Source organism: Protopterus annectens, chromosome 10.part0 (assembly GCF_019279795.1).
Source record: "Protopterus annectens isolate FY-2018-M chromosome 10.part0, PAN1.0, whole genome shotgun sequence".
Lineage (NCBI taxonomy): Eukaryota > Metazoa > Chordata > Ceratodontiformes > Protopteridae > Protopterus > Protopterus annectens.
Genome location: NC_056744.1, coordinates 104,386,791 through 104,412,969, shown reverse-complemented (window position 1 = coordinate 104,412,969; position 26,179 = coordinate 104,386,791). Strand labels below are relative to the sequence as shown.

Below are 26,179 nucleotides of genomic sequence, written 5' to 3'. Positions count from 1 at the left end.
TTAGTCACAAGGGTTAGCAGTATTTTGATATCTGCTTGAATACCATGGAAAATTAGTATTAAAAAAGAAAAAAAATCACTCTCTGCAGAGTGATTGCCTCTGTGGGTCATGCTCGTTCATTTTCCTTGCTGTATTGGTGTGAACTCATTATCGAGTAGTCATCAATTCAAGTAGTCCTTAGGGTGCTTTCTCATGTTAGCCACCCCCTTTGGCTAAGCAAAGACCTGCTACACTGTTGCCAAATATGTTGCAGTTCCTCATTCTCGCAGTGATGGCTGCAGCATATGCACACACCACTTGACCTAGCGAATCACACACTCCTGTACCATGATCTAATACTAGTCTGCTTTGTACTAGAACAGCAAAAGATTAAATTGCTTTCCTCCTCCTAAGATGGGCAGACTAAAGTCATGCCACTCATTCTCAGCCTCCATGACCAATTCTTCCAGCACCTGGGTCACTAGGTAATCACTGTCAGCTGGGTTATAGTCATGGGTTTCTCTCTTTGTACCAAAGAGTCAAAATGTCATTGCTTGAAGTCTTAAGTTCCTGCTGTAGCCCTTTTAGTAAGGCCCTCCATCTGACAAGTTTGTGTGACTATCCTTACCTGTCTGAAAGCAGTGAAACTTGATCATTTTTATTGAGAGTATTGTCAGTACTTCTGACCTAGGGACAAGAGTTGCTAAATTGTTTTATGCTGCTAGTAATTCTACTGTACAGCAGTATATAATGAAACAACTGTGTGTAGTATCTAGTGAGACTCAACTGCATCTCTGTGGCAGATTGAAGTAACTTGGTCTGTACTGTGATAAACCTTAATCTGCTGGTATGATCTATTTTAATTTTGTTTGCATTTTAGCAGTTGTGTGCCAGATATTAATTGAACTAGTGCCACATAAGTTATGTAAAATGTTTGCAAATGACGGTTTGTAAAACCTTTTGCAAATGATGGTTTGATGCAGAGGCATTTAGTGAAGTTAGAGGAAAAGCTAACTGTATTAGAAGTATTTGCAAAACAGGATGTTAGATTATTGTGATTGTTTTAAATTAGAACAAACTAAGGCCCAGGCAATAAGTAGTCAGAAGAAATCTGCTTGGCCTGGTGTTTTTGTTCTATGTGAGCAGTAGACACTGAAATTATCTAGGCTGCACATTTCACACATTTTTCCATTGGTTAATTGTCTCTTGAGTGATACTTAAATACACAGTGAATTTCTGAAAAGATTTCAAGCCTGCATTAGCTAAAGCACTGCTGCTTATTCCCTGCTAGTATGTCCCATCCACGCTCCTGTTTGGTGATGTGCTTTTTAAACCTGGTGATTTTAAATTGCCCACCCCTACTGTAAAACGAGCTTAATAAGCTTCTCCCTTTCTACACTGCTATTGATAATGTTGAATTGTTTGCCATATACTTGTATTGAAAAATTGCATTTTTCCTCTCCCTGTCTATTCTGATTTACTTGATCTGAATTCATTTTCTGTCTAGCTGTTGGATAAAGTAGTGTATTCTTAAACTCTAGCAAGCACTTGCTTTTACATCAAGAGGTTAGTGGATTTTCCATCTAGTGCACTGGGAGGTAGCCTAGTCTGTTTAGGTTGGGGAAACACTTAAGAAGTCTGCATCAATGAGTCTCTATTGACCTTTTAAATTGCATTGTATCTGATCACTGCATTTTTTCTGCTTTTGTACTGTTGTGACTGAATATTTTCTGCACTTATTTCCAACTGTATTTTTAGCCTAGATAGCATAGTCTAGATTCAGACCTGCTGAATCTAGTCTTTTTTTGTTACACTCGAACACTAAGCCAGCCATCTTACATCAAGAAAGACTCCCCCTTATCCTTGTGGCAAAAGTGTGGATGTTCATCGTGTTTCACTGTTGCAGTCATTACTCTTGGGTTATCCTGCTGGCAGGCTACCTGCAGTCGGCCTGAATTCCAAAGTCCTGGTCCGGCGTCGGTTGCTGTCGCCTCTTCCCTGATGTCAGTGCACCAGGGGTATAAAAGATGCAGCTGACGCCATTTTCTTCAGTCTTTCTTGCCGCACGGTGCCCGAAGCAAAAGCAGTTCGCAAGTGCCGGTCAGCCGACTCCTGAGATTTTCAAATCCGAATTTCAGAACTGAAGTCTTCATTAAAGCTAAGTACCCCATTGGGGAAACTTTTTTCTTGCTCCAGACCGATGTCAGAAAAAGTTAACAATTGTATTTCTTGTGGGAAGCAAATACCTCATAAGGATTTTCACTCTTACTGTATTCCTTGCCTAGGCCCTGACCACGACGTTGCTAGCTGTCAGTTTTATGCTAGATTTAACCAACGCACTATTAAGCGTCAGTTCGATTTTGCTTTTCATTACTTTGGCCGAAGGTTTAATTATATAATGCCGTCGGAACAGTCAACGACCGGAGTTTACAAAAAATGCAAGGAAAAGGATAGGCATCCGAGGTCCAAAACTTACGACGAGGCCTTCGTTAGACCAGTCGCCGGTTCGCCGGTTCTCAGTGAGGAGCTTTCGCAGCCCCTGGCACCTGCTACCTCAGAGCCACAGGCCGCTTCCGACTCCCACGTGGAGCTGACTGGGCCTCTGGATACTCAAGCTATTGGACACTTGGAAATCATTCCCTCAGATGGGTCCGGAGCCGCTGAGCAGGCATCGGCTTCTGAGGGTGTCTTCAGACCTACACAGTTAAATGTTAAACCATCTTCAGCTCCAAAGACTAAAGCAGCTCTAAAGACCAAGAAACAAGTACAGCATTCTCCTACTCAGACTTCCATGCCTAAAAAAACAGATGCTTAAAATGGCCAAAGACCTAATTACTTTGATCAGGGGTTCCCATCCCCCTCTTGATAAGAGGCCTAGGCAAGAGACAGAATATGATTCTTCTGATCAGGTTTCTGTTTCCTCTGATTCTTCTTCTGAACAGGATTATTCTGTTCCTCCCTATGAGGATTCTGATGCTGAAGAATCCATTCCTTCAGCCTCTCCTCCTGAGGATTATTCTTTTGGGGAAACCCTGCATACCATGAGGGAGCATTTCCACTGGGAGAGCCAAGATTACTCAGAATCTAAGAAAAGGCTCAGAGACTTTCTGCTACTTCCTCAGCACAGACCCCTTGCTATTCCACCTTTTCTAAACATTGTAGATAATGTATTTTCAGAGTCCGGCCTGTCCTCTGACTCTTTACCCCCAGCACCTGCTAAGCCAGACAGATACTACAGGGTCCCAGATTCTCATAAATTCCTATATAAAAACCCTGCTGCTGACCCATAAACTATATCTCAGGGTCCCAAAGGGGTCAAAGCTTCCACTGCAAAAAACCCTGTCCCCTCTAATAGGGATTCTAGGGCACTGGACATATGGGGGGAAAAGTTTACACATCTGCTACCTTGGCTGTAAGGGCTTTAAATTGTCAGTTTCATATGCTTAAATATCAGCAATACTTAATGTCACTGCTTAAACAGAAAATGTTGACAAATTCTGAATGTTCAGAGAACAAGGGAATGCAGGATTTATTGCATGCAGCTGAACAAGTGGGAAAGCATACTTTGCAATGTGGTTATGATTCACTGGAGGCCTCTTGCAGGGGCCGCTGTTACAGGTTCTGTTATTAGAAAGCATGTTTGGTTAAAGGAACAGAGTCTGCCTGATCATGTTAAAGCAAAATTATTAGATGCTCCATTACAGCATGATACTTTGTTTGGTGCTAAAGCAGAAGAGGTGTTGAAGAAAATGGAGGGTAAAGCGAAATCCATGCAGACAGTTAAGGATTTCTTACAGGTACAGCCACCCAGATTTAGCAGGAACTGGCCTTCAAAAAAGTGGCCCTTTCCAGTGTCAGACAGGCCACAAAGAAGCAGATTCACACACCCCAGAGGCAGATCTCAGCCCCGAGTCTCATACAGGCCTAAACAATGGGGTGCTCCTACCTCCAAAAGCAGAGAAGACAAATCACAACCTTACAGGAAACAGTCCCAATGACTTTCCTCTGCCAGAAACAAGCACTTTTCTTTTGGCAGCCCCCACTTAGGGGGAAAACTTGCACTTTTTTCACCAAATTGGCAAATGATTACCCAAGGCAAATGGGTCTTGAACATAGTGTCCCAGGGCTACAGGTTCTTTTTTCACACCCTACCAAGGGCAAAAGGTATACCAGACCTGCCACACAATCAATGGGCAGAGGCACAAAAGCAAATTACAGCTCTCATGGACATGAGGTCATTCAACAAGTACCACAACAAGTGCAGGGACAAGGATTTTACTCGAGACTTTTCTTAGTGCCCAGAAAGGACAAAACCTGGAGACCAATACTGGACCTGTCCATACTCAACATGTTTCTGGAGGTTCCAAAATTCAAGATGTTGACTCTACAGCAGCTACTGCCCATGCTGGGTAAGAAGGCTTGGCTCTTAACTTTGGACCTAAAAGAGGCATACCTGCATGTCCCAATCAGACAATCTTGCAGAAGATACCTCAGATTCATAGCTGGCTCAATGCACTACCAATTCTTTGCACTGCCTTTTGGCTTATCTACTGTGCCCAGGGTCTTCACAAAATGCCTGGCACCAGTAATTGCATTTTACAGACAGAGGAATTCAAATATATCCCTACTTGGACAACTGCCTTATTCAAGCAGAGAACAAAGACATTCTTCTAAAGCATCTGCCGTTTGTAAAAAGATTACTAATTTGCCTAGGGTTCACAGTAAACGAAAAGAAATCAAAACTAGTACCCTCTCAAGAGATATTATTCCTGGGTGCAAGCTTAAATACAACTGCCCAGATGGCTTATCTCATGCCAGACAAACAAAGGCAACTGACTTCTTACTTCAGAAAGTTGGCAACAAAGACCCAGTTATCTGCAAGGAAAGACCTGCAGGCCTTGGGCTTCATGGCATCCTGCATTCTACTAATTCCATATGCCAGACTGCATATGAGGAAACTACACTGGTATCTAATAAGTGTTTGGACTCAGCATTGCCACAGCCTGGAGACAGTAATTACACTCATTTCCCAGCCTTCAACAGGAGTTTTGATGGTGGGCACAGGCCTGTCACCACAACAAGGGGCTGCCATTTACTTTACCCACAGCCAGACAGACACTGACAACGGATGCATCAGATTATGCCTGGGGGGCCCATATGGCAGGAAAATGTATTCAGAGCACATGGCCTGCAAGCCAGATGCATCTTCACATCAATCAAAAAGAGATGCTAGCTGTTCAGAATGCCCTGACAACTTTCAAGGATCTACTTCATCCAGGACAGCTACTGATAAAGACGGACAATACTACAGTCATGTGGTACATAAACAAGCAGGGAGGCACACATTCCTACCCCCTCTACAGACAAGCAATGACCTTATGGGACACAGCATTGACTTATCAAGTTCACCTGCAAGTATAATTCCTGCCAGGAAAAACAAACACTCTGGCAGACGAACTAAGCAGAAACCTCATGGATCCCCACGAGTGGAAACTGGATCCACAAGTCTTCAGCATGATAACAAGGAAATGGGGATGCCCAGACATAGATCTATTTGCCTGCCCTCACAACTGCCAATTACAGAGATTTTGCAGAAGGATTTATCACAGACAAGCACAGAGAGTGGACGCCCTATCCTTCATCTGGAAATATCTAACAGTATATGCCTTTCCTCCACTGCCTCTCCTTCCCAGGGTACTCCTAAAGGTCAGACAAGAGAAGCCAAAAATGATACTGATTGCACCAGGCTGGCCACGCCAGTACTGGTGCCCAGTCCTAAATAGCTTGTCTCAAGGTCCAGCATGGATATTGCCTCAAACTTCTCACTTGCTGACCCAACAAAACAATCAGCTCCTACACAGCCAACTCAGGACCTTAAATCTGGCAGCATGGCGGATAATGTAGCCATTCAGAACACTCCTCTTTCAAAAGCTGTTATGGATGTTATCTTGGAGGCCAGGAGGCCCAGTACCAGAAAATCTTATGCAGAAAAATGGAAGAGATTATGTGCTTGGAACCAGGAACAAGGCATTGACACGTATGTACCAAATATCCCTCAGATTTTACAATACCTAACTGAGATGCTGGACAAAGGCCTTTCCTTTTCATCAATTAAGATTCATGCCTCTGCCATTTCAGCCCATTACAATACAGAACCACCTATCTTTTCTCATTCTTTAATAAGGCAGTACCTCAGAGGTGGCAAAAACATCAGGCCTCCAAGGAGAGCACCAATTCCAGCATGGGACCTCAATTATGTCTTGGAAAAACTCACACTGCCTCCTTTTGAGCCAGCCTCAACAGCTGATATAAAATTCTTATCCTGGAAAACAGCTCTGCTCCTAGCAATAACCTCTGCAAGACGAGTCTCGGAGTTAACAAGCACTCCTGGTTGTGGAACCTTTTATCATTTTTCATCCAGACAGGGTTTCTCTGAGGACAAACCCAACATTTATGCCTAAGGTGGTGTCCAGTGTGGCCCTCAACCGAACAATTCACTTGCCTACCTTTTATCCAAACCCACAGAACAAGGGTGAGAAAATTCTGCATTTTTTGGACATACACAGGCAGCTACGCTTCTACTTGGACAGAACTAAAACTTTCAGAAAGACTGAGCAACATTTAGTGTCATATGCTGCAGGATCACAAGGAAAGGCTATCTCAAAACAGACCATTTCTAAATGGTTAGGCCATTGCATCCGTTTCTGCTATTCTCAGCATGGCAAATCAATGCCTAAGGGCATTAAGCCTCATTCCACCAGAGCAGCAGCCACTTCAGCAGCCTTCCTCAGAGGAGTACCAACCAAAGACATCTTAGAGGCTGCAACTTGGAGTTCAGTGCACACATTTACAAAGCACTACCACTTACCTATTTACTCTAAATCCAGAGCAGGCTTTGCCACTGCAGTTCTGCAGGGCCTCATAGCCTCTCCTAATCCTATTTAACTCAGCCACCCATCCTCAGCTTTGGGATTCAACCCAAGAGTAATGACTGCAACAGTGAAACATGATGAACATAGTACAGTTGTGTACCTACCATAAATGTAGATGTTCGAGTGTATTCACTGTTCCAGTCCAGGTTACCCTCCCACCGTCCCTCTTTCTTTTGCTGGGGTTTATCTGTACTTCTCTATTCTGTACAACCTATGTGGTGTATTTGCTTGTAGATGAAGGAAGTGTTTCTTTACTGCATATATGTTTATTAGCATAATATATTTAGTTACCCTTTTGGCGGCACCTGACATCTGGGGCAAGAAAAACTGAAGAAAATGGCGTCAGCTGCATCTTTTATACCCCTAGCACACTGACGTCAGGGAAGAGGCAACAGCAACCGAAGCCGGACCAGGACTTTGGAATTCAGGCCGACTGCGGGTAGCCTGCCAGCAGAATAACCCAAGAGTAATGACTGCAACAGTGAATACACTTGAACATCTACATTTATGGTAGGTACAGAACTGTACTATCCAGCCTTGTCTGAGCTCGGGATTGCTGGAGGAAGGTTTATTGTGTACTTTCGTATTGGCTGATTAGCTTAAAACATTTTAATTTCTCCTATATTTAAGCCTTGCGTTTGCTCATTGCTGCGCATCATATTAGCTGTGCCCTGTATAGACACAAACACTTTGAAACACAATTTTTTCCCTAGACAACTGTCAGTGGAACCCTCTCAAGCTTCTCGCTTACACTAAATGCAACTTAGTTGCGCACTGAGCAGCATTGCCACATCTATCATCCACAACCCTTAGTTAAACAACTCTTGATAGCCCTAGTGCAAAAACTGGTCAGTCTAGTCCACTTTTTTCCTAATAGCTCATATGGTAAAAACATGGTATAATGGACAGACCGTTTCCCATCATTTCTCCAGCCTGTCTGATTGACATGGGAATTCTGAGACAATGTAGTAATTGCCTCATGTATACTGACAACCATTTAATCCTAAAGCAAACAAATACCTTGTGTGAGAGATGTAGTACAGTATGAAGTTGGAATCACTTCTCATGCAACAACAAACCGGATACCAAACAGGTTGTCAGTAAACACTCTTCACCTCTCACACAACCCCCTAAATCAAATGTCCTGGTCATAGGCAACTCCATATTGAGACACACAGATGTTCCCCTCACCAGGGCGGGCAAGAAGTTCACAGCTAGCTACCTGTCAGGTGCCAGAATCCATCAGATAATGAATGCTCTCAAGTCACTCAACAAGTACTGTTGTGACTTGGTCATAGTTCATGTTGGGGTGAATGACTTGAGACTTACCTCTCTGGACTATTTGAAGAGAGACATGACTGAACTTTCAGACGGTGTCCCAGGCAGTATGTCCCTAGCCTTAAGCTGCATTCTACCTTCTCCCAGGATGATGCCATCATGTAAACAAACCCTGCCTATACGTTCTCGGCTTTACTGCAGGCATTTAACTTCCATGGCGGTTGAGTGAGCTGTAGCAAATTCTGCTTTACAGAACATAGAGTTGTAATCTGTTTTTGTATTCCAGTGTACGCATAGTAGCATGCTGTTAATTACAATATAGTTTTTTTGGTTAATAACACCCTGGGAACCACTCTATGGTATTGTACTTGCTATCGCGAAGTGTGCATTGCAGCTTTTACTGGAGGTTTTAAATGTTATGCTAAGTTGTTTCTAACAATTGATATTGCTTATTTCATGGTACTTGACCTGTTTGTGCTTATCCTTATCATTAGTGAAGAGCCATAACTGTTGGCAAACTGGATTTGTTGCCCTGTATTTCTAATGTACATGTTGTTGTATCTACCTGTACCTTACTCTCCTAGCAAGCTATGCTATTGTGCTGTTGCACACACTATCATACCTGTGCCTAACGGACTTCTAACTTGTTCTTCTCCTTGTCATATCTGTATTGTTTCTCTTCAACCAAGTTCTCTGCTCCACCTCCCTCTCATCCTACCCACAGTCATATATCTCACCCTTCCCACAGTCATAAATTCATACCATTCACTCATGCTACCCACAGGCACATATTCCTACCTTTCTTCCACCTCACTTGTCATTACACTAATCTCTTAGGGTACTCTGCTGTTTATTTGCTGCACATAAAGTGACCTAACCCCTTTCTCTTATTCCTACTCCATAGGTGGCAAGCTACTTTGCACAATTTCATACTGAAAACCCCTGGCAGTGCGAGAAAATTGCAGCAAGTGTGCTATTAGAGCTCAACGCACATCGGCAGCACCTTCAACTACTGTACAAGTTATTGTACATGATTGTGTTATAAATTACATCTGCTCTCTGCCTTAACTGCAGCACATCACCGGGACATCCACCCCCTTTTTCCCCCTAATTCAGACTGTATTTCTTTCCTGGATTATACGTAGAACAGCCTCTTAAAGAAAAAAGTGCTCGTACCCTGTGCAGTATTTAGTAAACACATTTAAATTACACACAGTTGCCCAGCAAACTTGCATTATTATCATCTTGAACTTTCTACTTTTTAACAGCACAATTTTATGTAGAAACTGTTTGCTTACCTATACAGAAGTACGTAGCTCACAGACAACATTTCTGATTGTTTGTGTAAACTGATTCCCGGGTCTACCCACTTGGGCTCACTACACTCCCCTACCCTACCTCCATTCCCACTCACCCCCTTCTGAATTACATTTATTCTTACTGTAGCCCCACCCTAACTCCTCCCTGTCTCACTTTTCAGTTAATCATAGTCCATCTACAATCAGTCTTCCAAAGCACATCTTATCATCTGCATCACTCCACCCACAGTAACTACTTCCAGTTAGCAGATTAATCTACATCTTCCTTATCAATCTACTACACTTCCACCAATACATTACATACATACCTTGACTGTTACCATCCTCCACCTTTTGTTTGCCCACAAAGTATTTATTCCCCTATCTACCATGTCCCCCTCCTCTTACACACTTCTCCTCTCATTTTCTGTCAATCTCTATCTTGTAGCAAACCTAATAGCTCTCCAGTCAGCTTGTCAACCATTTACAACAACTTGTACTACATCCACACAAACCCCATTAGCCAGCTACTCTAACATATACCCTAGCCTTTATACTCTAAATACGTTCCTACTTAGCAAAATAAAAATCCTATCCCTGAGTAACAATACCCACCACCGCACTGTGTTAAACTACCAAACTAACTCAAAAAGGAAACTAACCATTTTTCCCAAGAAACCACTCAAACTTGCTGCAATGCAGAGACATTCACCCAAACCCTGGCCCTACTTCCTCCCCAACTAACTCCCCTAAGTCATATAAGTCTCTAAACTTAACTACCCTGAATCTCCAAAGCATCAGAAATAAAATCCCAGAGTTTCACACCTGGATAGCTCCCAACAAACCTGATGTATTGGCAACCACCAAAACATGGTTAAAACCTACATAAAAGACACTGAATTCCTTCCCCCAGGCTATGCCTGCCTAAGATCTGATTGACCGCACAAGAAAGGTGGTGATCTAACAATACTCTACCGCACATGAAAGGTGGTGATGTAGCAACACTCTGCCCTAACACCTATGCTATTGTACCATACTCTAAATCAACTCTGCATTTCTCCACAGAAGAAATGATCATTTTTTTCTTGAAAATTAACAACTGCAAAAATCTCTGCATAGTGGCCCTGTGCATCCCCCCAGGCAATAACATTCCTCTACTAAAAGAGATTCATGCCTGGATATCAAGTCATATAGACAATGAAATAGTCATCCTGGGTGTTATCAACATAGACTGGCTCAAAGTATCCCAGCACACTTCCCCTCAAACATTAACTTGTACAACTTCACCCAGCTGATACAAAATATAACCAGACCTAACAAAAATAATGACAATGGATCGATATTGGACTGTATCCTAGTCTCCAATCCAAACTATGTGGCCATCGCTAACGCACTTCCCAGCAGCATCAGTGATCACATCCCGGCCTACATATTACGAAAAGCAACTCCAGCCCCAAAGTAAACACCATTACAAGTTAACAACAAACTTATCCCACTTTAATTCAACCACCTTCAATGAAATTTTATCGAGCCTAAACTAGCAGGCCATAAAATCCCTTTTTCTTGATGAGGCTGTTGAATTATTCAACTTAAAATTTCTTGAGACATTAAAAAATCTAGCACCAGTCCGACATAAGAGTAAAAACTAACCATGTCAGTTGGCTCACAAGACCCACTAAACAACTCATGACTGCTATGGACAAAGCCTGGAAACTATGGCAAAACAATAGAAACCCATCAGACCTACTGCAATTCACTACCTCCATCTGCAAACACACCATAGGCAAAACCCCTTTGGAGCTCCATTACTTCCCTACTAAACCCAGGCTCACAAAAATAATCCTTGTCCAAATCCAGAGAAAACACCCATTGAATTAGCCACTGTGTTTAACACTCACTTCAACACTGTATCCAGTCTTACTGCCACCTTCCCCCAAATCAACCATAACACTTTTCCTACATCTCCAAAATAATCCTCTCAAAACATCTCTACACTCTCCCCACCCAGCTTTTCATTTTCCCCCATTCCTACCACTTTAATAAAAAAAAACTACTTCTCAAACTTAAACCATGCTCCAATGCCCCTGACAATCTACCCCCCATTCCTATCGCAGCAAACTCTATTGTCTGCCCTATCAGTATACTTCTTAAAAGGTCTATCAATGAGTCCTATATTCCAAATATCTGGAAAAAGGCACATTTTCTCCCCTTACATAAAGATGGAAATAGCACAGACATTACCAACTTCTGACCCATTGCTATCCTTTCACCAATTTCTAAAATTTTTGAAAAATGCATACACATTCAACTTCTGAACCAAATACTATCCCCCACTCAGCATGGCTTCAGGCCACAGTACCACAACTGCCCTAATCTCCTTCATGGATAGAGTCAACCAGGCTTGAGATACTGGTAGGATTGTTTCCTCTCCATTTCTAGATTTCTCTCAGGCCTTCGATACTGTTTTTCACCCTCTTCTCTCAAAACTGGCTAACTTGGGCATCTCAACCCCCACACTAACCTGGTTCACAAGCTACCTAGCAGATAGATAACAACCAACCAAATGGCAGCACTCTCTCTCGCCATTCCTTAATACTACCACAGGTGCTCTCCAAGGCTCTATACTAGGGCCCCTTCTTTTCAGCATATTTATCAGTAACTTTCATGCCACCCTTTCTCAAGTTTCTGTAATCCAGTATGCAGATAACTCAATCATCATCTGTTCTGCTAATTCCACCACTGAACTACAACAAATTACCCAGTGTGCCTTCACAACCACCGAAACCTGGATGTCCAACAATCATCTCGCCCTAAATCCCAACAAAACTAAACTAATAATCTTCACCCCCCCCCAAAAAAAAAAACTTCTGTAAATAAAAATGATTTCTCCATAGAAGCTGAAAACACAACCACTCTAGAGGTAGTCTCACAAACAAAACTACTAGGTGTAATCATAGATGAACACCTAACATTTAACCAACACATTTACAAGAATATTAAAAAAAAACTCACCAAAAACTAAGCATGCTCTATAGGTGCAAACAGTTCCTCAACTGCTCCACCAAATAAACCCTTGCCTCCACCTTTCTTCTACCCTCTGTCTTATATGATGCCCCTCTACTGACCAACATTCAGTCCTGTTTGAGATCAAACTTCAGGTGTGCTACAATAAAATTTCTAAGTTCACAACCAGTGCAAAACACTCTTCCCACCATTGCCCTTCTCTACATCTTCTAGACTGGCTAGAACTTCCACACTGTCTTTCATACCTGCAATCAATCACAGCCCACAAAATCATCTTCAAGCCAGCTGACTGCCCTGCCCTTACCAACCTGCTTACCCTCAACCACCGAAACAGGCATCCCAGGTCTGAAACCAGATACTCTTAATGGTAGAAAAACCTAACCTATCTGCTGGACAGATGCTTTACTATTGCTAAACTGTGGAAAACTCTTCCACCATCGATCAGGACTTCTAGCTATCCATTAGGCTTCAAAACCACTCTGAAGAAATATCTTTCCTCCGTGTGGCAATGCACGTGTACAAACACTGAACCCCTCAAAACCTGACTCTCTTCCTCCACTCTCCTTACCTTTGCTCCTTTTTCTATCACAACCTTTAGACTGCAACCTACTGTTTTTTCTTTTCACTGTTTCACTAGTACTACCTTAAGTCCTCTATAGTGGGGATATCTGTTGAACCAAATATTGAAATAACAAGCTTCAAATGTCTAGTGAAATAAATAGTGAAGTTACAGGTATCAAATTTTTTCTCATTGTATAATCTATTATTTTTATACAGTGTTGTTATATCCTAAGCTGCTAATAAGCCAAAATAGTCTGTTTAACTAATATATTGCACCTAGGTATACCTCCTTATGTTATACATTTGTAAACTTACTAAACACTGTTATCACTTGTTGAATCTTCTTGAGTCTATATGTTCCAAAAACTTGTATTATGCGTTATGTTTACTACCGTATTGTATTTTCATAACTGTTTCGGTGGAGCTTTTCTCCCCAGGCCTCCACCGAAAATGGGCTCACCTTGGTCCAATGGACCTTCCTGTTAAACAGATGCAAATAAGTAAATAAATAGGTAAATGAATAAATAATGATTGGCTTAGCTTCTGGTGTTAGTCCAGGGGGATCCAGTATCTGTCAGCCTGGGATGACATGCTCGACAGGCCATGCTGCTTTGCCAGCAACAGTCTGCACCTGTCTCCTCTAGGCTTTTGGATACTGGAAAAGGTGCTTGCTTCTCTCATAGTGCCTTTTTTAGGCAATGTCAAAACAACAAAATTTCCGATGTAACAAAATCCACCTGAGACAAACTCAAGGATGTTCATCGTGCATACAGCTGCAGTCATCACACTTAGGTTATCCTGCCGTCAGGCGGGTCCTCGGTCGTCCGAATTCCAAAGTCCAGGTCTGGCGTCGGTTGTCGTCGCTTCTTCCCTGACGTCATTGTGGCAGGGGTATAAAAGAGGCAGCCGATGCCATTTTCTTCAGTCTTTCTTGCCGCGCGGTGCCCAAAGCAGAAGCAGTTCGCAAGTGCCGGTCGACCAGCTCCTGAGATTTACGAAAAAAGTATTTCAGCCGAAGTCTTCTTTAAAGCTAAGTACCCCGCTGGGGAAACTTTTCTTGCCTCAGACCGATGTCAGACAAAGTTAATAATTGCATTTCTTGTGGGAAGCAAATACCGCATAAGGATTTTCACTCTTACTGTATACCTTGCTTAGGGCCAGACCACCACGTCTCGGCCTGCCGTTTTTGTGCTAGGTTTAACAAGCACTATTAAGCGCCGGGCGGAGTTCGCCCTTCATTATTTTGGCAAAAAATTTAAATATATCATGTCGTCGGATACACCGACACCAGTTTTAGGCAAAAAACGCAAGGATAAAGACAGACATCCGAGGCCTACACCGAGTACTGAGACCACGCTAAGGCCGACTACCAGTTCTCCGGTTCTCAGCGAGGTGCCTACGCAGCTCCTGACTACCGATAAAATTATTTTAATGGCGACTTCAGTACCCGAGGTCGCAGGTTCCTCGGTCTCCATTCCCACTGCAGATACCGACGCCACTCTGGGCGCAGAAACGGAAAGATGTTATGTGATCCTATCTCGCCTACATTCTGTACTGATGGGCTCGGAGCCGATCCCTCGGCTCCGACTCGGCACGCTATGCTATAGAGCGAGGCCTCTTATTGGCTGAGCTATTTCTTATCCCAGGATGCACCACCACTAATTCCCCAGATCTCGTTTGCCGCTTACAAGCTAAGACGTGGTCTCAACTTGGCTGGGCTAAGTACTACTTTATTTAGGTTTTTCCTGTCAGGAATTTGCTTGTTTTGAACCCAAAAGCTGTTTTAACAGCTATTGTTGTGATACAAGTGTGTATTGGATATTTTCGTTGAGGAATTTGTGTTTTTCGTCAAGGGAAGGTTTCCCGTTTTAGTTAGAGGGGCCTTCCCCTTTTGCTATTTTCTATTCTAGCGTTTGTTTTGTGGGTCAAGTACCCGTTTAAGTTAGAGGGTCTTGACCTTCCCTTTCTCTGTTTTTGTTAACTGTATTGTTATATAAAAAAAAAAAAAAAAAAACTTATATTTCTTTGAACTTTAAACTGCTAGTTTTTGGTGTATTTTCTATCTTTAGACATGTCCAAAGAGCATAGACCCTCTGGGTTTAAAAAGTGCGCGAGGTGTGGTTATAAGATGTCCATAACGGACGACCACTCCTCGTGCGTTTATTGCTTAGGCGCCAAGCACCTACAAGAGTCATGTAGCGTGTGTCACGCCTTTTCATCAAGAGTCCTCCAGGAGAGGAAGAACAAATTAATCCTAAAAGGTTTGATAAAGCCATCCTTCGAGGAGGCTTTATCTTCATCTTCCTCTCCTTCAAAAAAGAAAAAAGCGTCGGCTCCGACCAGTCTGTCGGAACCGACTGCCAAAAAACCTAGGCAGGCTTCTCCATCGGCTCCACGGACTTCGTAGCCGAGGGTGGAACGGTCTGCCTCGATGCCTCCAGTCTCGACCCCTCTGGTTTCGGAGCCGAGGACTGGGGCATCGAGAGGCGGGTCACCTTCATCGGCTCCACTGATATTGGAGCCGATGAAGGTTGCCGGCTCAGACTCTTCCCCTTCGGCGCCGAAGTCCTCATCGGCACCGAGGGAAATTGCCTTGAGATCTCCCTCGGAACCGATAATTATAGAATCCATTCGGAGCCGGTCCTCTAGTCCTATGGAGCCGATGGAGAAATCGGTTCGGACCCGATCGGTATCGTCCAGATCATCCAAGATGTCTGATTCGGACATCGACAGGGTGCTCCTAAGACTCTTCCAGTCTCCGGTGTTCCAAAAGTTAGTTTCGGCTCCAGCCCATTCGGCTTCGGAGCTGATGGTCCACCTTGCTACTATGGTTCCTCCTCCAACAGCCTCGGCACCGTTGGAGCCGGTGCTGGTGGAACCGGTGGAGGTTTTAGGGTCGGGCCCGACCCTTACTCCAACTCCGGCTCTTGAGTCGGAGTTCGGTACGCGGACTTCTTCCGTCGGCCCCGGGGGGGATGCTTCGGGACTGATGTTTTCGGTCCCAGGTCTTCCTCTCGGTGCGTCGGCTGCGGGAGTGCCGTCTACCATCGTGGCCATGGAGGTGGGACCCTCCCAGGATTCTGGTGGTCCTGCCTTCAGGGCTATGAGGAGTGCATTAGCCAAATCATCTTTGGCTACCTCCACGGTCTCCCCAGCTCCTTCCCTGCATACCGAGACTGGGTCTTTGGTAGTCCCCCTGTCCTTAGACAGCGGAGCCCCGGGGCCTGAGGTTACCCCCACTGGGGTCCCCCCCCTCCTGGAGGTCCTTCTGAAACTTCTTCGGAAGAACCCCCCAGGAAAAGATCGTGCAAGAGGAAGCACGTTGACTCCCCTGATGAGTCTCTTACATCAGACACTGATCTCGATGATGCAGAAGGGTCCCCTAAGTCGTCCTCGGATGATGTCTCCTTTGCAGACATCCTGGAAGCCCTTAAACAACGAGGCGGCTGGCAGTCCAAACCCCCTTCTGTTGATGAGTCGGTGTTCCTTAAGGCCTTCGGGGCTCAGCCCTCCGCCTCCTGGGTGTCTCCGCCCTTCGACGAGCTCTTGGATTTGATCTGTCGAAGGGCGTGGGAACATCCAGACTCTGTGGAACCGGTGCCTGCTCGTCCTAATAAGTTCCTCTCGGCACCCCCTGAAAAAGAGTTCCTAACCAAAGGTGTGGCTGTAGATGCTTTGGTGGTGGCATCTGCTACCCAGCAAGATGTAGCAGAGGCTTCGACGTCCGTCCATCCTCCTAATAAGGAGTCTAGGAGCATGGATCGGTATGGAAAGCGCACCCTAAGTTCAGCGGCCTTTACATTAAGGTCCTTGAACTACCTTACGCACTTTACCAGATTTCAGAGGGATCTGATTAAAGAACTTTCCGATACCCTCTTGGGTAACCTGCCTGAGGAGCTGGCCCAGACGGTTGGCTCTCAGCTGGCTACACTGTCGTCCATTTCAAACTCGTCCATGAGGCTCATTTCTTATGCGGCCGAAGGCGAGTAGAGCAGCGGTACAGGCATTGCTCTCGGAGACAAGCCTGGCTCCGCCTGTGTCATTTCACGGAGGCCTTTAAGTCTTCCTTTGCCGACGCACGCTTTGATGGGTCCCCCCCGTTTTGACCCCAGGTAAAAGACACACTGACCCCCTGCGAACAGGGGGGTAAGACTCTGACTGCCGTGGGCACGATTTTCCACTCCCTTTCGGCCTTATCCCAAGGCTAAAAGAGGAGGGAAAATGTGGTTCCGTAGATCTCAGAAGCCTTACCACTCTCAGCAGGATGATCCCCCTTCCAGAGGCAGAGGAGGGGGAAATTCTTCTGGAAGACGCCGTCCCAGAGGCGGCAGAGGCCCTCGCAACACTGGAGACCGCGAGTCCTTTCGTGGCTCTTCAGCCTTTCACAGTCCCTGAGGGATTGCCCAACTGTGCAGCTCCGGAGCCAGTCGGGGGTCATTTTTCGAAGCACCTAAAAGCCTGGGAAGGTATCACTCAGGACCGATGGGTGCTTCGAATTATCGCCGGAGGTTACACCATCCCTTTCTCTCACTCTCTACCTCAGTCCAAAAAAATCCCTGACCCGCCACCCAGTCAACGGGAAACTGCAGCCTCAGAAGTTTCAAAGCTGCTGCAAAAAGGAGTCATCCATACGGTCCCCGCAGACCAGATCGGATTAGGGACTTACTCAAGATTCTTTTTGGTGCCAAAAAAGACCGGGGACTTGAGACCCATTTTGGATCTCAGCACTCTAAACCGTTCAGTCAAAAAGTCCAAGTTCCGAATGGTCACCCTACAAACCATTCTCCCATTGCTGGAGAAAGGTGTTTGGATGTCCTCCATAGATCTCAAGGACGCTTATTACCATATCATGGTACATCAAGCGTCCAGGAGACATCTGCGCTTCAGCATAGGAGGCAGTACCATTTTCAGTTCCGCGCGCTGCCCTTTGGTCTCACCACAGCCCCCAGGGTGTTCACCAAATGTTTGGCGGTCGTGACTGCTCACCTGAGAAGTCTAGGATTCCAGGTGTTTCTTTATCTAGACGACTGGCTCCTAACTGCCACGTCCAAGCATCTACTATTGCGGAGCCTACAAGCCACTATATCACTGGGCAATTCCCTTGGAATCACCTTCAATTGGCCAAAGTCTGTGTTGCTGCCATCTCAACGCATAAGATTCATAGGGGTAGAGATAGACTCAAACCGAATGCAGGTCTATCTACCTACAGACAGAATACAAACCATACAGGCTCAAGTTCAAGCCTTACTTCCCAGATCCAAAGCCCCAGCCAGAATGGTCCTGCAGCTATTGGGATCCATGTCCGCCACGGTTCTTCTAGTCCCCCTGGCAAGGTTGAACATGAGAATTCTCCAGTGGCTTCTTTCAGCTCAGTGGTCCTTTCAGGAACTCCCTCTCAGTCACCTCATATGGATCACGGAAACCTGCAAATGGGACCTTCGCTGGTGGCTAGTGCCCTCCAATTTGGATCAGGGACGACCCTTTGTTCCACCTCCTCCTGCGGCCACTTTGACCACGGACACCTCCCAGATGGGGTGGGGGGGCATTCCCTGGGCAGGTCAGTCCAAGGCAAATGGCACCCAGAAGAGACCCTACTTCATATCAACATCCTAGAAATGAGGGCGGTGCTTCTGTCCCTTCAAGCCCTTCACGATTACCTCCCTTAGGGCGTAATTGCCGTTCACTCAGACAACATGTCAGTTGTCTGGTACCTGAACAAACAGGGAGGGACCAGATCCTATCCTCTTTGCAGAGAGGCCATGAGAGTCTGGGAATGGGCAGTGTCGACCAAACGCTTTCTAGTGGCTACTCATATCCCGGGCAAGTCCAATGTGATAGCCGACAGACTGAGCAGAACCATCCTTTCTCCTCACGAATGGTCTCTGAACATGACAGTTGCATATCAGATATTCAGCAAATGGGGAGTTCCGTGTTGCGACCTCTTCGCGACTCCACTGAATACGAAGTGCAAAAAATTCTTCTCCCTAACCCCGGCTCCGGGGAAGAACCCCATGGACGCATTAGCCCGTCCTTGGCCCACCGGCTTGCTTTATGCCTTCCCCCCAGTTCCTCTCCTTCCCAGGGTGATCCAAAAGGCATCTCTCTTGGGGAGCAAAATGATCTTAGTTGCTCCTTACTGGCCTCGTCAAGTATGGTTTCCCTATCTTCGGAAATATGCTCTGGAAGGTCCATGGTTCCTGGATCAGATCCCAGACCTTTTGGTTCATCAGTCGGGACTATTCCACCAGCCCCTACACACCTTAAAATTGACGGCTTGGCTTCTCCTCTTCCGACTATAGTCAGGAGTCATACATTGGATCCAGAAGTTGTACACATCTTATCTTTAGCCCACAAGTCTGCTACAAAGAAATTGTATTCTAGCAAATGGAAAAGATTTGCTATTTGGGCTCAACTCCGGGGCCTGGATCCCATCACTATTCCCGTATCAGAAGTACTAAAATGTTTAACTTCTCTTTTCAATCAAGGCTCTTCTGTCTCTACCATCAAGGTTCAATTGGCAGCGATTTTCAATTTTCACGAATCTATAAACCCACCTTTAATGAGCAACAGATTGTGTAAGACCTTCTTGAAAGGTGCTGCGCTTTTAAGACCTCCGATTTCACATCCTGCTCCTCCATGGGATCTCGATGTTGGTGTTACACGCCTTAACTTCCTTCCCCTTCGAACCGGCAGCTACATGTGATCTAAAATTTCTGTCGTGGAAGACTGCTTTTCTGGTGGCAATTACTTCTGCCAGAAGAGTTTCAGAGCTTCAAGCTTTGTCTGTAAAACCTCCGTACTTGGTTTTTCACAAAGACAGAGTATCTCTCAGGCCAAATCCTTCCTTTGTCCCTAAAGTTTGTTCCAGTTTCTGCCTACAACAATCATTAGAACTTCCAGTCTTCTTTCCGAAATATTCTAACAAAGCGGAATTCATATTCCACACATTAGATGTCCACAGGCAGTTGCGTTTTTATTTAGATAGGACCAAACAAACAAGGAAAACAGATCAGTTGTTTGTATCCTTTGCAGACAATAAATTGGGCAAAGCTGTCGCAAAGGTCACTATTGCCAAATGGATCAGGGACTGTATTACTCAAGCCTATTCTTATTCTAACAAAGAGCTTACCACCTCTGTCAAAGGTCATTCTACAAGGGCTATGGCTACTTCGATAGCATTTCATTCTAAGCTTGCCATTAGTGACATTTGTGCTGCGGCTACATGGTCTTCCCCGCACACTTTCATTTCCCACTACAAATTGGATATGGCATCTAGAGGACGAGCTTCATTTGGTTCCACAGTGCTCAGGAGTGTTTTCCAATGAGCCACCCAGGATTTAGGTGCTAGGGACGCTGTCCCATCAGTACCGAATGTAGGCGAGATAGGATCACATAACATCTTTTAGTTATGTACTTACCATAACTTTAGATGTTTGGGATCCATCTCACATTCAATAACCCACCCTCCTTCCCCCTTCCTTGGAGATCAGAGGATATCAGAAGGTCCGAATTCTGTTGTTTCATCTCGAAACATCTAACAATGTTATATAAACAAGTTGTGCATGTGTGCATGAATGCGGACAAACAAGATCTGGGGAATTAGTGGTGGTGCATCCTGGGATAAGAAATAGCTCCGCCAATAAGAGGCCTCGCTCTATAGCATAGCGTGCCGAGTTGGAGCCGAGGGATCGGATCCGAGCCCATCAGTACAGAATGTAGGCGAGATGGATCCCAAACATCTAAAGTTATGGTAAGTACATAACTAAAAGTTTAGCGAGGCCTGCCATTTCTGAAGGCGTTTTCAGGCCTACCACCTTCTCTATTAAATCATTCACTAAATCTAAAGCTCCAATGAAAATTAAAAAGCAGGGTCCTCAGACCTCCTCTCAAGGCCCCATGCCTAAAAAACAGATGCTTAAAATGGCTGAGGATTTGATTACACTCATCAGGGGTTCTCAGCCCCCCTCAGACAAAAGACCCAGGTTGGAGGAAGACCACCCTTCCTCAGACCAGGCTTCTATTAACTCAGACCTTTCTGAGGACCAGGATTATGCCTATTCCCCATTTGAAGACTCTGATGCTGAGGAGTCTATTCCATCGGTCTCCCCCCCCTGAGGACTACTCTTTTTGGGAAACCCTACATACATTAAGAGAGCACTTCCACTGGGAAGGCCAAGATTACTCAGATTCCAAGAAAAGGCTCAGGGAATTTCTGCTGCTTCCCCAGCATAGGCCCCTGACTATTCCTCCTGTCTTAGATATTTTGGATGATGTGTACGCAGAAGCCAGTCTTAATCCAGACTCTTTACCTTCTGCCCCTGTTAAACCAGACAGATATTACCGGGTTCCTGATTCTCACCAGTTCCTTTATAAAAGCCCTTCTGCTGACCCAGATACTATTTCCCAGGGTCCCAAGGGGATTAAGGCCTCTACTGCTAAAAACCCTTTACCATCAGAGAGAGATTCCAGAGCATTAGAAAGGTGGGGGGAAAAGGTGTATACATCAGCCACTTTAACCATGAGGGCATTAAACTGTCAATTTCATATGTTAAAGTACCAGCAGTTCTTGCTATCTCAGCTGAAAAGCAAAATGACACAACCAGAACAACCAGATTTGAAAGAGTTGCAGGATTTGTTACATGGAGCAGAACAAGTGGGGAAACATACCTTACAGTGTGGTTTTGATGCTTTAGAGGCCTCTTGTAGAGCTGCTGTCACGGGGTCTGTCATACGTAGACATGCTTGGCTCAAAGAGCAAACCCTACCAGATCATGTCAAAGCAAAGTTATTAGATGCACCACTACAAAAAGATGTATTGTTCGGTGTTAAAGCTGAGGAGGTGCTAAAGAAAATGGAGGAAAAAGCAAAATCTATGCAAACAGTTAAAGATTTCTTGCAGGTGCAGCCTCCATGGTTCAGCAGAAACTGGCCTTCAAAAAATTGGGCCTTTCCAGCCACGGACAAACCCCAAAGGGGTAGATACAGACGCCCTAGGGGTAGAGGGCAACCTCAAGGATCTTACAGAGCTAGGCAGTGGCAAGCACCAGCCCCAAGAGGTGGAGAAGATAGGCCACAGTCATTTAGAAAACAGACGCAATGACTTTCCCCTATGCCTGCCAAACAAAACTATAATGGCAGCACCTCTGGGCGGAAAACTGGCCTTATTTTCAAAAAACTGGCACACTGTTACAAAGGACAAATGGATTCTGGATATTATAGATAGAGGCTACAGGTTCCACTTTCACACCCTTCCAAAAATGAGAGGCATGCCAAACCTGCCACAAAATCAATGGGCAGAGGCACAAAAATAAATTTCCGCTCTCATGGATATGAAAGCAATTCAAGAGGTACCTGCAAAAGAACAAGGTCAAGGTTTTTATTCAAGACTATTTATGGTACCAAGGAAGGACAAAGATTGGAGACCCATCTTAGACCTATCTATTCTAAACACATATCTAGAGGTACCAAAATTCAAGATGCTCACATTACAGCAGCTTCTTCCCATGCTGGGCAAGGAGTCTTGGCTGGTAACGTTGGACCTCAAGGAGGCATACCTGCATGTCCCTATCAGACAAGATTACAGAAGATACCTCAGATTTCTTGCAGGTTCAACCCATTATCAATTCTCTGCATTGCCCTTTGGCTTATCTACTGCGCCCAGAGTGTTCACGAAATGCCTGGCATCAGTAATTGCTTTCTGCAGACAACGAGAAATACAAATCTACCCATATCTGGATGACTGCCTGATCCAAGTGGACAGCAAGGACATTCTATTGCAGCATCTGGCGTTTGTAATAAAACTGTTAAACTGCCTGGGGTACACAGTGAACAAAAAGAAATCAAAACTAATACCCTCTCAACAGATAATTTTCCTGGGCGCCAGCTTAAATACAAAGGCCCAGATGGCTTACCTCACGCCAGACAAACAAGGGCACCTGTCTCAATACTTCAACAAAATGGCCACTTTAACCAGGCTAACTGCAAGGAAAATCCTGCAGGCTCTGGGGTTCATGGCATCTTGCATCCTACTAATACCCTTTGCAAAGCTGCATATGAGGAAACTACAATGGTACCTCACAAACTTATGGTCTCAACACAGCCACAGCTTGGAAACAATTTTACCACTCATTCCATGCCTTCAAAAGGAATTTTTGTGGTGGGCTCAAGCATGCCAAAGAAACACGGGTCTCCCTTTCTGTATACCACAAGCAAGTCAAATCATCACAACAGACGCCTCAGACTATGCCTGGGGAGCACACATGGCGGATCAGTGCATCCAGGGAAAATGGTCCCAAAAACAGATGCACCTACACATCAACCAAAAGGAGATGCTAGCTGTGCAAAATGCTCTTATGACCTTCAAGGACCTACTGCATCCAGGCCAGCTATTAATAAGGACAGACAACACCACAGTCATGTGGTACATAAACAAACAGGGAGGGAGGCATTCATACCCCCTGTGCAGGCAAGCTATGACCCTGTGGAATACAGCATTGGAATTACAACTTCAACTACAGGCACAATTCCTGCCAGGGAAGGAAAACACACTGGCAGACAACCTAAGCAGAAATATGACAGACCCACACGAATGGAAGTTGCATCCTCAAGTCTTCTCAAAGATAACTCAGGCATGGGGACAGCCAGACATAGATCTATTTGCTACCCACAGAAATTACCAGTTGGAAAAATTCTGCTCAAGGACCTATCATCCACAGGCCTGGAAAGTGGACGCACTCTCTTTCAATTGGACAGCATTGACAGTCTATGCCTTCCCGCCTCTACCTCTATTGACCAAAGTTCTATTAAAAACCAGAGCAGAGAGGCCACAAATGATTCTCATTGCTCCAGATTGGCCACGACAGCACTGGTATCCTCTCCTAAAGAGCCTGTCACACTCACCACCATGGATCCTACCTCAAGTTCCTCTTCTGTTGTCCCAGCACAACTACAAGACCCTTCACAGCCAGCTCAGAACTCTAAATCTAGCTGCATGGAAAATACCTTAATTTGCCAACAGACTCTCCTCTCCAAGGAGGTACAGGATGTCATCTTGGAGGCCAGGAGACCCTCCACTAGAAAAACCTACTCCGCCAAATGGAAACGATTTTGTTCCTGGAATCAAGCAAAGGGCCAGAATCCTTGGGTAATAAATATACCTCAGATTTTACAGTACCTAGCTGAGTTGTTAAACAGTGGCCTTTCCTTCTCTTCCATCAAGATCCACGCTTCAGCCGTTTCAGCACAATACAATACGGATCCTCCTTTATTCTCACATCCTCTATTAAGGCAGATCCTCAGAGGGGCAAAAAACATAAAACCCCCACGGAAACCACCAGCTCCAGCTTGGGATCTCAACTTCGTATTGAAGAAGCTGACACTGCCTCCTTTTGAACCGGCTTCTTCAGCAGAACTACAATACTTGTTGTTGAAAACAGCCTTGCTTCTGGCTATTACCTCAGCACGCAGGGTTTCGGAGCTACAGGCCCTCATGGCTGTGCAACCATTCATCATTTTCCATCAGGACAGGGTTTCCTTACGAACCAACCCTTCCTTCATGCCAAAGGTAATATCCAGTGTGGCTTTGAATCAGACTATTCATTTACCTACCTTCTATCCAAATCCACAGAACAAAGGGGGAGAGGCTACTACACTCCTTGGATATTCACAGGCAACTTCGTTATTACTTGAACAGAACAAAGTCATTCAGGAAATCTGAGCAACTCTTTGTGTCCTATGCTACAGGTGCTCCGGGAAAGGCTATTTCCAAACAGACTATTTCAAAATGGATAGCCCACTGCATACACTTTTGTTATTCATTTCATGGAAAATCAGTGCCTGGATACATCAGACCCCACTCCACCAGGGCTACAGCTACCTCAACAGTTTTCCTCAGGGGGGTCCCTACCAAGGACATTTTGGAAGCAGCTACTTGGAGTTCAGTGCACACTTTCACCAAGCACTACCACCTGCCACTATACTCAAAATCTAGAGCGGGCTTTGCCACAGCAGTCCTGCAGGGCATTCTAGCCCCTCCAAATTCCGCTTAGTACCAGCCACCCTTACTTAGCCTTGGGATTCTACCCAAGTGTGATGACTGCAGCTGTATGCACGATGAACATAGTACAGTTTTGTACCTACCATAAATGTAGATGTTCAAGTGCTCATACAGCTGCAGTCCAGGTTACCCTCCCTCCATCCCCTCTTAGAACAGGGCTTATGACAAACACCCTTAGCATACAACCTATTTGGGGTATTCCTTTATGGTGTATTTGCTTGCAACTACTGTTTTGATTTATCTACTTATGTATGTTTGCATAACATCATGTATTGCCTTCCTTTCTGGGGGCACCTGACATCTGGGGCAAGAAAAACTGAAGAAAATGGTGTCGGCTGCCTCTTTTTATACCCATGCCGCACTGACGTCAGGGAAGAAGCGACGACAACCGACGCCGGACCTAGACTTTGGAATTCGGCCGACCGAGGACCCGCCTGACGGCAGGATAACCCAAGTGTGATGACTGCAGCTGTATGAGCACTCGAACATCTACATTTATGGTAGGTACAAAACTGTACTTTCTCCTGCTTAATGTTAGAAGTCTAAACATGAAGCTGCACTCCTTGGAAGCACTCCTCACCTTAGACATCGCTGAAGTCTGTGCAGTCACTGAGACATGGTTCAAGGCTGCAGAGAGCACCCCAGCCTTGCATGGCTACAATGCCTTCCACACATTCAGACCTCAAAATGAGCATGAAAGAACCAAAGGTGAAGGGGTATCCATCTTCACTAAAGCTAAGTGCCTGGTTGAACAATATGACTGTCTCAAACTACTCCATGTCCAATTAACTTTAGGCAGAATACCCTACCACATCATTCCTAGGTATAGGTCCCACACCATGAACCAAGAAAAGTACATCATCTACCAGGACGTATTGGAACCACTCTCCATGCTTCCATCAACTGGGTGACATATATGATTGCAGGCATGCTCGCCCAGAGGTTCCTGGACTTTAATTCAAATGGTCTAGAACAGATTGTCTGCACCCCCCCAAGGGACAAAAATGCCCCAGACATAGTACTTGCCAACATGGAGAGTCACTCTACCCCCC

General features: G+C 45.1%; 1 protein-coding gene across 3 annotated transcripts in view; it reads left to right on the top strand.

Moving 5' to 3' along the window:
* Positions 1-26,179, top strand: part of CEP131 (centrosomal protein 131) — a 1,433,457-nt gene that overhangs the window by 312,002 nt on the left and 1,095,276 nt on the right. The gene's annotated exons all lie outside the window — the stretch shown is intronic.